Raw genomic sequence first — 11448 nt, forward strand, 5'->3', positions numbered from 1 at the left:
TGCTTAGTAAATGATTTTACAGATTTTCATCCCCGGGATCTGGGTCTTTTATTGATTTCACAGAAACACCTTACTCATTAAATAAATGTCGCAAGAATTTTGAAAATTGAAAAGCAAAATTTATATGGTTTGTAATAAAATAATTTTGTTAGTTGACCTTCATTGGCTGACAAAATGTTTTTTTTTATTTAAATTTAAAACATCCGGTAAGATGCAAAAAGGTCATATTTTTGATGTAGCTTACCTAGGAATCTATCAAGGGCCTTTTCTTATGGCAGGAGTTTTTTTTTTTTCGAGATATCAGTTTATACAAGTTGTAAAAGATATCACACAATGAAAGCTGAGAATAATTACATATATATACTTTCATTGTGAACATGACTCATTGGTACATCTTAGTTCTGATGAAATTAATTCATTTGAACTTTCAAATAAAGGAATACAAAATTTCATTCTATAAGCTATAAAATGAATTAAATGTAAAGAAATTCCATGACAGAGAAGTTATTCTGATGTCTTGACAGGAAGTGAAGTAACAATCTAACAATCCAGAACATCGATATTCAATTGTCGAGCCATTGGTTATATTTTTCGATATTCAAAGTAATGGAGATATTTAACGCTACCAATATCAATATAGCACGAATTTTAGATTCAAAATACATTTATATAAAAACTTCTTAATAAGTTTTGCAAGATGGTTTTTCCTCTAACAGATTTAAGCACTCGCAATAATGTCTCTATCTGAATATTATTGTTTCCAATCGAAACATTGACTTAAGATTACTTTTAGATTACTTATATGTTACTTATAGGCGATTGTATGTCAGAGGATTATTTTAGGCGACTGTCTGTCAGATTTCCAGCCTTCCTACTGATAAATAATTCACCCTGCATCAGGAGAGGGAGCGAACAAATACCGCTTACACATGTGATTACCTTAAACATAAACACCGCCTACACACATAAACTTCGCCTACACATGTGATTACCTTTAACATAAACACCGCCTACACACGTGTAAACCTTTAACATAAACACCGCCTATACACGTGATTACCTTAAACATAAACACCGCCTACACAAGTGATTACCTCTACCATAAACACCACCTACACACGTGATTACCTCTAACATAAAATTCGCCTTTACGATAAGCACCGTCTACAAACCTTATTACCTTTAACATAAACACATGATTACTTTTAGCATAGACACCACCTACACACGTGATTACTCTTAACATAAACACCACCGACACACGTGATTACCTCTAACATAAACACCGCCTACACACGTGATTACCTTTAACATAAACACCACCTACACACGTGATTACCTTTAACATAAACACCACCTACACACGTGATTACCTTTAACATAAACACCACCTACACACGTGATTACCTTTAACATAAACACCACCTACACACGTGATTACTCTTAACATAAAGACTGTCTACACACGTGATTACCTTTAACATAAACACCGCCTACACAAGTGATTACCTTTAACATAAACACCACCTACACACGTGATTACCTTTAACATAAACACCACCTACACACGTGATTACTCTTAACATAAAGACTGTCTACACACATGATTACCTTGAACATAAACACCGCCTACACAAGTGATTACCTCTATTATAAACACCACCTACACACGTGATTACCTTTAACGTAAACACCACCTACACACGTGATTACCTTTAACATAAACACCACCTACACACGTGATTACTCTTAACATAAACACTGTCTACACACGTGATTACCTTTAACATAAACACCGCCTATACACGTGATTACCTTTAACATAAACACCACCTACACACGTGATTACCTTTAACGTAAACACCGTCTACACACGTGATTACCTTTAACATAAACACCGCCTACAGTGGGGATCGTCATACTTGATACAAGATGGATGACAGTCATGTCTCATTGGAGGGCAGTATGCTACAATGTAAAACAAAGTAAAACAAATAAAGAGGACAATACGCTACAATGTAAAACAAAATAAAACAAACAAAGAGGACAACACGCTACAATGTAAAACACATAAAACAAAGAGGACAACACGCTACAATGTAAAACAAAATAAACCAAAAAAGAGAGAGTACAGAACGCTGTTATGTAAAGCAAAAAAAAAATCAAAGATATGCATTCAATGTAATAAAATCTTTGTTTATCATTTATGATGTAGACATAGGTTTTTATTAAATGTAAAGAGAAGAAATCAAAGACATGGATTCAGTGTAATATATTCTTTAATTATTAATGTAGACACAAGGTCCATTTGTATGTTTTTATTTGATTTCATTCGGTCGGTCAAAACCTTCTGGATCTTACCACTCCCGCTGCCACTCATTCCAATCACGCGCCCGTTGCTGTAAACAGTTGATCCGCCACTGATTCCGTAAGGAGTCCCACCACCGCCTCCCCTGGATCCACCACCTCCAACAGAACTGAACCTTGATCCGCCACTGATATAACCAGATCCACCCGTCAGTACATTCATGATAACACCACCTGAACTATTGCTAGAAGAACCTGAAAATGAATAAATAACAATACAGCATTATATGAATAGATTTGAGACAGCCCGTGTATAAAATAACCGCCCTTGATAAGATCCACAAAAGCAATATCATTTAATTAGTCTCACCAGAAAAAAAGACATGTATCATATTCTAAGAGCTTTAAGGACAGACATGAATTCTCTTGATAAAATCATATAAAAGGGATTTTAAAGTCAGAAATTAAAAAAAACCTACTTTTTGTCTTCTTGTAGGAAAATGTCACATCTGTTGCTATAATACTTATCTCAATGAATGGAAAGAGATTATCAAGAACAAACAACGAAATGATGGCTTTGATATGAATAAAAATATGAAATAGCATCATGTAGCTTCAGTCAAGAAATTGGGAAAAAATGGAATTTTAAAGATAATTGACTTCGTCCTAACATGGTATGAATGACCTAACCCACAAATATTACTGTAATGACACTTCCGTGTCAGTCCTCACGTGAAACGTAGTGACCTGAGCTGCACGACACTTTGTGTTTTTCCTTACCTGATCCACACGTGTGACTGTTATGACATTTCTGTGTTTGAGTGAAAACCATGGTTTGTTTCTGTGGTTGGCGTGGCCTGTCTACATATATCGGTATCCCGTTCTCTGTCCTGTCCGGTTTTTGTATATATACTGTTTGTTTTTGTGGGCGTGGTCTGTCTACATATATCGGAATTCCGTTCTCCGTCGAGTCCGGCTTTTGTATATACACTTTCTGTGGTGTAGGTTTCTGGATGAAGTAGGTAGGAGGTTTCTCACATCCGTTACATTCCGTCTGTGTTCCTGGAGGTTATGGAGGAAAATAAACAACTCTAATTTGTGCATTTATTTTTGAGCATGTAACATCATGAACCGGGTACCAGTATTTCATATTCAAATAAAATGTACCTGTAACATACAAAGTTTCTTGCTGTGGGCGTGGTCTCACGTATGAAACCATCTGAGGCTTAATGGGCTCACAGTCATGACATTCGTTCGTACTTGTGACGTAAACAGTTTGTTTTTGTGGTCTTGGTTTTACATAAGATACCATTTGTGGCGTGACGTCACAATCATGACACTCATTGTTACCACTGAGGTAAACAGTTTGTGTCTGAGGCCTAGGCTTAACGTATGACACCATTTGCGGTGTGACGTCACAATCAGTGCATTCACTGCCTCCTGTGACGTTAACAGTCTGTGTTTGCTTCGGAATAGTTTGAACATAGGTGACCGTTTCAGGTGTTGGGGTCAGGAAATCGATATATTCACAATCAATGCATTGGTCTAGAATAAAATACAACATTTTAAGAAGCTTGATGGTCTGGAAGAAAACTTCAAAACCCCAAAAAAATATATATTAGATTTTATTTTTATTCAGGTAAAAATATCACAGAATATCATGATTCACATTTAAAACATTACAGCATACTATTAGAAAAAAAACACTTCCAGTTCTAATTAAACATATACATGTAGTTAATATAAAATAAATTGTATGATAGATACTACCTAAAGATGGCTCAAAAAAGCCTTTTGAAAAAGCTTATTTTCAATGGGGTCCTTCATTTATAAGACTTGTAGGCGACTTTCCGGTTGCTTGAGTTTATATTTAGGCGACTTACCGGTTGAGTGATTTTTATACTATATATGACTAACTGATTGTCCCACTTCGTACAAAGATGACTTACCGGTTGCCAGTGATTGTACTATAGGCGACTTACCGTTTTTTTGTGTTTTACTATAGACTACTTACTGGTATTCAGTGTTTATAATATAGATGACTTACCAGCTACTGAAGTGTTTATGTAGACGACTTACCGGCTACTGAAGTGTTTATGTAGACGACTTACCGGCTACTGAAGTGTTTATGTAGACAACTTACCGGCTACTGAAGTGTTCATGTACACGACTTACCGGCTACTGAAGTGTTTTTGTAGACGACTTACCGGCTACTGAAGTGTTTATGTAGACGACTTACCGGTTACTGAAGTGTTTATGTAGATGACTTACCGGCTACTGAAGTGTTTATGTAGACGACTTAACGGCTACTGAAGTGTTAATGTAGACGACTTAAGGGCTACTGAAGTGTTTATGTAGACGACTTAACGGCTACTGAAGTGTTAATGTAGATGACTTAACGGCTACTGAAGTGTTTATGTAGATGACTTACTGGCTACTGAAGTGTTTATGTAGACGACTTACCGGCTACTGAAGTGTTTATGTAGATGACTTACCGGCTACTGAAGTGTTAATGTAGACGACTTAACGGCTACTGAAGTGTTTATGTAGACGACTTACCGGTTTCCTGATATTGTAACCTTACCTATTGCCTGAGTTTGTATTGTAGATTACGTACCGGTTGTTTGTGTTTGCACATATCCCACCAAACATTCACAGGTAGGATAACCGTCCAATCCACACTTATAACCAACGTCACATGACGCAGGACAACTTAATGAGGTTGTACAATCCACTTTGTGTTGTATGACAACCTCATTTGTGGCGTACCCTGTTATTTAAAAGGTGGGGGTTTTTCACAAATGCATTTAAATGTATGTTTACTGTAAATGTATTTTATATGGAGTGTTCAATATGTTTCAGAAATAAATTTTACAACTTATTATAAACCCCTTGTGAATTTCTGTGTATATTAAACAGACATAAATCTATGTAATTTTATATTTTCAAGTAAGTTTTCTGTTAAAAAATTGAAATTGTCCATTTTCCTATCTTAACAGAACCTTACAACAACGAACTTAGAATAATCCATTGCTATTGCAGTATATATTTCTTATGTAGTAAAGAAAGAAGTTAGAGGTAATATCATACACATCAGCATAATTATCTTTAATTTATTATACTTTTTATGTATCTCTGGTTCAATATTAACCTGAAGGTAGAGCACAGTCACACGTTGGACAGCCGTCTGTTCCACATTTATATCCCACACTACAGCCATAGTTACAGGTCAGGCTAGGACAGGTCAAGGTCACGACCTGGTGAACTGAAAAGGAAACACAATGTTAGATTATTTGATAACGTAAAAGGTAAATCACTGGAGGATGTTTATGGTGAGTTAGTGTAAGATAGATGTACTTATTTATATGCTAGTTTATAAGACTGACTATTGCAAACCTTGGGAAAAAATAACAACAGAAATATTTAGAATGATACTTAATTTAGATTTAGAATTTATTTTAAGAACAATATAGAAAGCAAACCAAAGATTCCAATCACCGTATGTTACAGAGGGTTTTATACATATACTGGTCCCACAACCATCTTTTCCTGCTTCCCCAATCTGGTAGTTTGATCCGCACCTTTCTTGACAAATTTCTTCTGTTGGCACTTTTTAGTCGGCGCCACAACGTACGTAGTTTGAGTGTTAGTTCCAGTTGATACACCAACAGAAGGACGGATCCCACTGCTGCTTCCACCGCCACCCATAAAACTGGATCCGCCAGTAGAAAAAGACCTACCACTTACAGCTGAGGATCCGCCACCAGAAATACTAGAACCCCCTGTGAATCCGCCACCAGCTCCAATTGATCCTATACTAGATACACCACTCATAGATCCTGGGTGTATATTTAGTAAATTTGTTAATTTAATATGACAAAAACCTTCCTTTAGATCTAACAAAATCTGAATGAGACACTTTCTTAAGGTTATGAAGTAATTTAATAATTAAAAAAACAACTGTAAACTGAGGAAAAAACCTATTGGATTTTCATTTCAACCTACTTAACTTATTTTTCGTCCTTTTTAAAAATTAAAGAAAACCCCAGGTTCCAATTTTTAATTTACTGAATAAAAAATAACAATGTCTAAAGGGCATTTATGATAATTGACAATATTCAAATGAATAAAAGAGAAACAAAGCTCATTAAACCTGACATTGTGTTGCATTCACACGAAGGACATCCGTCAGATCCTATAGGACCTATCATGCATTGTTCTTGACATGTTGATTTGCATAGCTCTACCCCTATAAAGTCCACCTTTGTTTTCGTTCCTTGATTGACATGTGAAAATGAAGCTCCACCCATTGAAGGCATTCCAGACATAAAGGATCCGCCTGACATCCCCATCATTCCGCCCCCTAATAAGAATATTCATATTTTCTTACAATAAATCTTAACTCCAACCCTTAATTATAATACTCATATTTTATTTCATTAAACGTTTACTCCACCCACATATTTAATTGTTTATATATTATCAACATTCTTGTTTTAAGCATCATTTCGTATGTTCTAAGGTCGATATAACGATTTTGTCATTAGCTACAATTTACCAATGGGTCAAATGCTTCCTGACGTTATCCATACTTATTGGTGGTCCGCTATTTATACACTAAATTGACAACGTTATTTCCAAAAAATGACGAGGAGCACACATCAGGTGTGACCGGTCGGAATGGAATATTCACTTCTCCATGGCACCTGATCTTGATATCTGTTTGGAGGGCCCTTACTTGTTTTGTGGGTCTTTTATATAGAGTTGGAGAAATTGAAATGCAGAATTCTTAAATTTCATGACGCAGTAAGTCGTGAACAATTTCTTGTTAAAGACAGAATCTAACAATTGAACAATTGTTATGGGTCAGAATAACCCTAAATGCCAGCAAAGATCAATTACACAATTTAAACTTAACAATAATTTATTTACAGTAATATACAAATCATTAAGTACAAACTTAGCAAAAATCTAAAAATACATACATCAGAGTGTCCGTTCCTGCACACAATGTCCCAGTGAAATTATATCCCAGTAATACCCCAATGATGCTTATACGACAATGTTTTTTTTTCATCAAATTGACAGGGTATTTATACAGTATTATAAATCTAGAATATTCTAGAAATTGTAAGTACATGATATTCATGGAAAGTTCTGGACATGAATAAGTTCAAGAATGTTCTAGGAAAAATTCCTAAACATATTGACCACTCTGGAATGTTCAAGAAACTTAATGTTACTAATTATATACATAATGAAACAATACACACCTCACAACCCCCCCCCCCGCTCAAAAAGTTTGAATGTCAATGAAAACTTATATTGTCAAAATGAAATATATGTACATTAATACAAAATCATATATGTTCACGATACTCTGTACAAGGCATCTGCAATAACATTGTCTTTGCCTTTGATATGCTTAATTATTATGTTGTATTCTTGTAACAACAAACTCCATCTAGTCAGTCTTTGATTCTTGTTTGACAATTTATGTAAAAATGTCAGGGGGTTGTGATCCGTTTATACAAGAATTGGATTCAAAGTAACATTCAGATAAACATCAAAATGCTGTAAGGCTAACAAAAAAGCAAGGCATTCCTTTTCAATGGTGGAATACTTTTGTTGACATTTTGTAAGTTTCTTTGAAAAATAAGAAACAACTCTATTTACACTATCACTATGTTCTTGAAACAAAGCTGCCCCGATTCCAACATCACTAGCATCAACAGTAAGCTTAAATTGCTTAGAAAAATCTGGAGTTGACAGAACTGGGTTGCTCATAAGGACATATTTGATTTTATGAAAGGATTTTTCACAGTCCTTTATCCATTCAAAATTAACCCTCTTTTGTAAAAGATTCGTAAGTGGTCTTACAACTGAGGAAAAAATTTGACAAAATTTTCTGTAAAACCCAGCCATGCCCAAAAACCTCATCAACTCTTTCTTGTTTGTAGGAATCGGGAACTTTGCGATAGCTTCCACTTTAGCGATAATAGGTGTAACATAACCTTGACCTACTTTATGACCTAAATATTCTACATAGGCATTACAAAATTCGCTCTTCTCAAGGTTCACAATAAAGTTTGCTTTAGCTAAAATGTCAAATAAAGCACGCATGATTCGGAGATGTTCGTCCCATGTGTCGCTGTATATGATGACATCATCAATGTAGGCCTCGCATCCCTCAAAGTCTTGAAAAAGGGAGTGAATCATCCTTTGGAATGCAGCCGGTGCGTTTTTCATGCCAAAAGGCATTACTTTATACTGGTAAAGTCCATCTGTTGTAGCAAAAGCAGATATTTCTTTTGCTCTTTCTGTTAACGGCACTTGCCAGTATCTTTTCAACAGGTCAAATTTACTGACATATTTCGCGTTTCCAATTTTGTCAATACAGTCATCGATTCTAGGTATTGGATATGAATCAGTTTTGGTAACAGAATTCACCCTTCTAAAGTTTGTACATAATCATGAGGAACCGTCGTGTTCTGGTACAAGAATGTACAGTGAGCTCCAATTACTTTTACTAGGTTCAACAATGTCATTGTCCAACATATACTGCACTTCCCTTCTTATGTACTGCAATTTTATTGGATTGAGACGGTACGGATGTTGTTTGATAGGCAGTGCTTCGCCAACTATAACATCATGACAAGCTGCATTAGTTTTTTCGGGAACATCCGAGAAGATTTGATGATACTCATTCACCAAGTTTTTAACTTGTTCTTTTTGTTGAATGTTCAAATGTCCAAGTTTGGAATCAAAATCAGCCAAAATTTCTGAGTTTTTCAAGTGGACACTGTGATTACAATCTTTCTCATTCATCTCTACACTCGTATCACTTTCAATACAATTTTAAACAGTCTTAGCATTGGCTAAAGTGGAAACTGGTTTTACAGAATTTCGGTCACACCTTTCAAAATACTCTTTTAACATGTTAATGTGACAAACCCGTTTCTCCTTACGTCGACCTGGTATCTTAACTACATAGTTTACATCAATAATCTTGCTTTCAATTTCATAAGGGCCATAAAATCTGGCCTGTGAATGATGACCATGAATAGGTAAAAATACAAGAACCTTATCACCTGGCTTAAACACCCTATTTCTGGCAAATTTGTCATACCACATTTTCATTTTCATCTGAGAACTCTTCAAATTTTCTTGTGCTAACTTACAAGCATTGTAAAGTTTTTCTTTGAAATCATACACATAATCTAAAAGATTAAGATCATTGGTCTCAGTCAGCCACTTTTCCTTCAACAATTTCAAAGGACCCCTAACCGAATGACCAAACACCAATTCAAAAGGACTAAACCCAAGAGACCCCTGGACTGCCTCTCGTGCAACAAATAGTACAAGATGAACCCCTTCATCCCAGTCTTTCTCATACTGGTAACAATAGGTCTTCAGCATTGTTTTTAGGGTTTGATGAAAACGTTCTAGCGCTCCCTGGGACTCAGGATGATAAGCAGTTGATCTATACTGCCTAATACCCAACTCATGCATGACTTGTTGGAACAACCCCGACATAAAATTTGAGCCTTGATCCGACTGAATTGCCTTTGGTGCTCCTACAAAACTGAAGAACTTGGTTAAGGCCTTAACTATGCTCTTTGCCTTTATATTCCTAAGAGGTATGGCTTCAGGAATTCGAGTGGATGTACACATAATAGTAAGCAAATACTGGTTTCCAGATCTGGTCCTAGGCAAAGGTCCTACACAATTCACCAACACTCGACTAAACGGTTCTTCAAAAGCTGGAATTTGTTGGAGAGGGGCGGATGGTATCTTCTGATTCGGTTTACCTACCATCTGACAGACATGACACGACTTACAAAACTCAGAAACATCCTTCCTTAGCTTAGGCCAACAAAAATGACTCAAAATCCTATTATAAGTCTTATTGATACCTAAATGACCAGCCATAGGTGTATCGTGAGCTAAACTCATGACATCTCGACGATAAGCTGCGGGGACCACTATCTGGTGAACAACACGCCACACTTCATCTGGGGAAGCGTCAGGTGGTCGCCATTTTCGCATAAGGATACCATCTTCCATATAGAAGCATTCTCCAACTTTAGAAGCCTCTTCTGGTGGAAGTGCCCTCTTACTAAGTTGAATGATATCTGGGTCTTTATGTTGTTCAGAGAGTAAACGTTCTCGGCTGAGGATGTCCTTGCCTTGGTTTTCTGGTAGATTTGACTCATCTCCATTACCACTTAATTTTGATAAAGGTTCCTTCGTCACCGACTTCTTGATATTGTGTGGTTCCATGTTTGTTCAAGTGACATCAAGGTCAGATAAGAAAGTGTCATTCAAATCAATATCAACAGAGGTATTCGTCTCGTCAAAGGCTTGAATATGGTCTGCCTCCATTTTTCGTCTTCTGGCCATCGCTCTAGTAACAGCACAGGCTGGATAAATGTCATCATCTTTATCATCGCACATAACATCTGGAGTGATTTTCTCACAAATTTCTAATTTAGCTAATTCAAATTTCCGTTCACGCTCTCGTTCTTCTCGTTCTTTTTCTCGTTCTTCTCTTTCTCTTTCTCGCTCTTCTCTTTCTCTTACTCGATCTTCTCTTTCTATTTTTTCTCGCTCAAATTGCATTTTCTCTAACTCTACTTGATACTGATATTTTGACATTTCATAAGATTCTAACTTTGATTTAACTGTATATTCTGGAAGATCATATTTTTCAAAGATTTTTTCTTCTACTAATTTGTTTGCAACCTTAATTCTAATGTCTTGCTTTCTCTGTGAGGATTTAACTTCTAACCCAAAATGCAAACCTAATGCGATCAAGTCATCCTTTTTTAACGTATCAAAAACCTGAACACTTGGCGAACTAAGAAAGTTTGTGACCGAAAATACCATGTTGATTTTTGCTGGCTTATAGTGAAATTTAACGGTTCAATTAACAAAATTCTGACAATAAACTGCAAAAGTGCAAGAAATTCTTGATTCCGGACGAGCCCCCAATTCTGTAATGGGTCAGAATAACCCTAAATGCCAGCAAAGATCAATCACACAATTTAAACTTAACAATAATTTATTTACAGTAATATACAAATCATTAAGTGCAAAATCTAAAAATACATACATCGCAGCATTGTAAAGGCTTGAATA

The 11448-nt window shown here is 35.9% G+C and overlaps 1 pseudogene; it reads right to left on the reverse strand.

The window, feature by feature from the left end:
- Nucleotides 1–1885: 1885 nt before the first annotated feature.
- On the reverse strand, nt 1886–10965 carry LOC134253743 (uncharacterized; annotated as a pseudogene).
- Between the last annotated feature and the right edge of the window lie 483 nt (nt 10966–11448).

Source organism: Saccostrea cucullata, unplaced genomic scaffold (assembly GCF_032062105.1).
Source record: "Saccostrea cucullata isolate Sc308-1 unplaced genomic scaffold, CSIRO_AGI_Scuc_v1 ctg3090, whole genome shotgun sequence".
Lineage (NCBI taxonomy): Eukaryota > Metazoa > Mollusca > Bivalvia > Ostreida > Ostreidae > Saccostrea > Saccostrea cuccullata.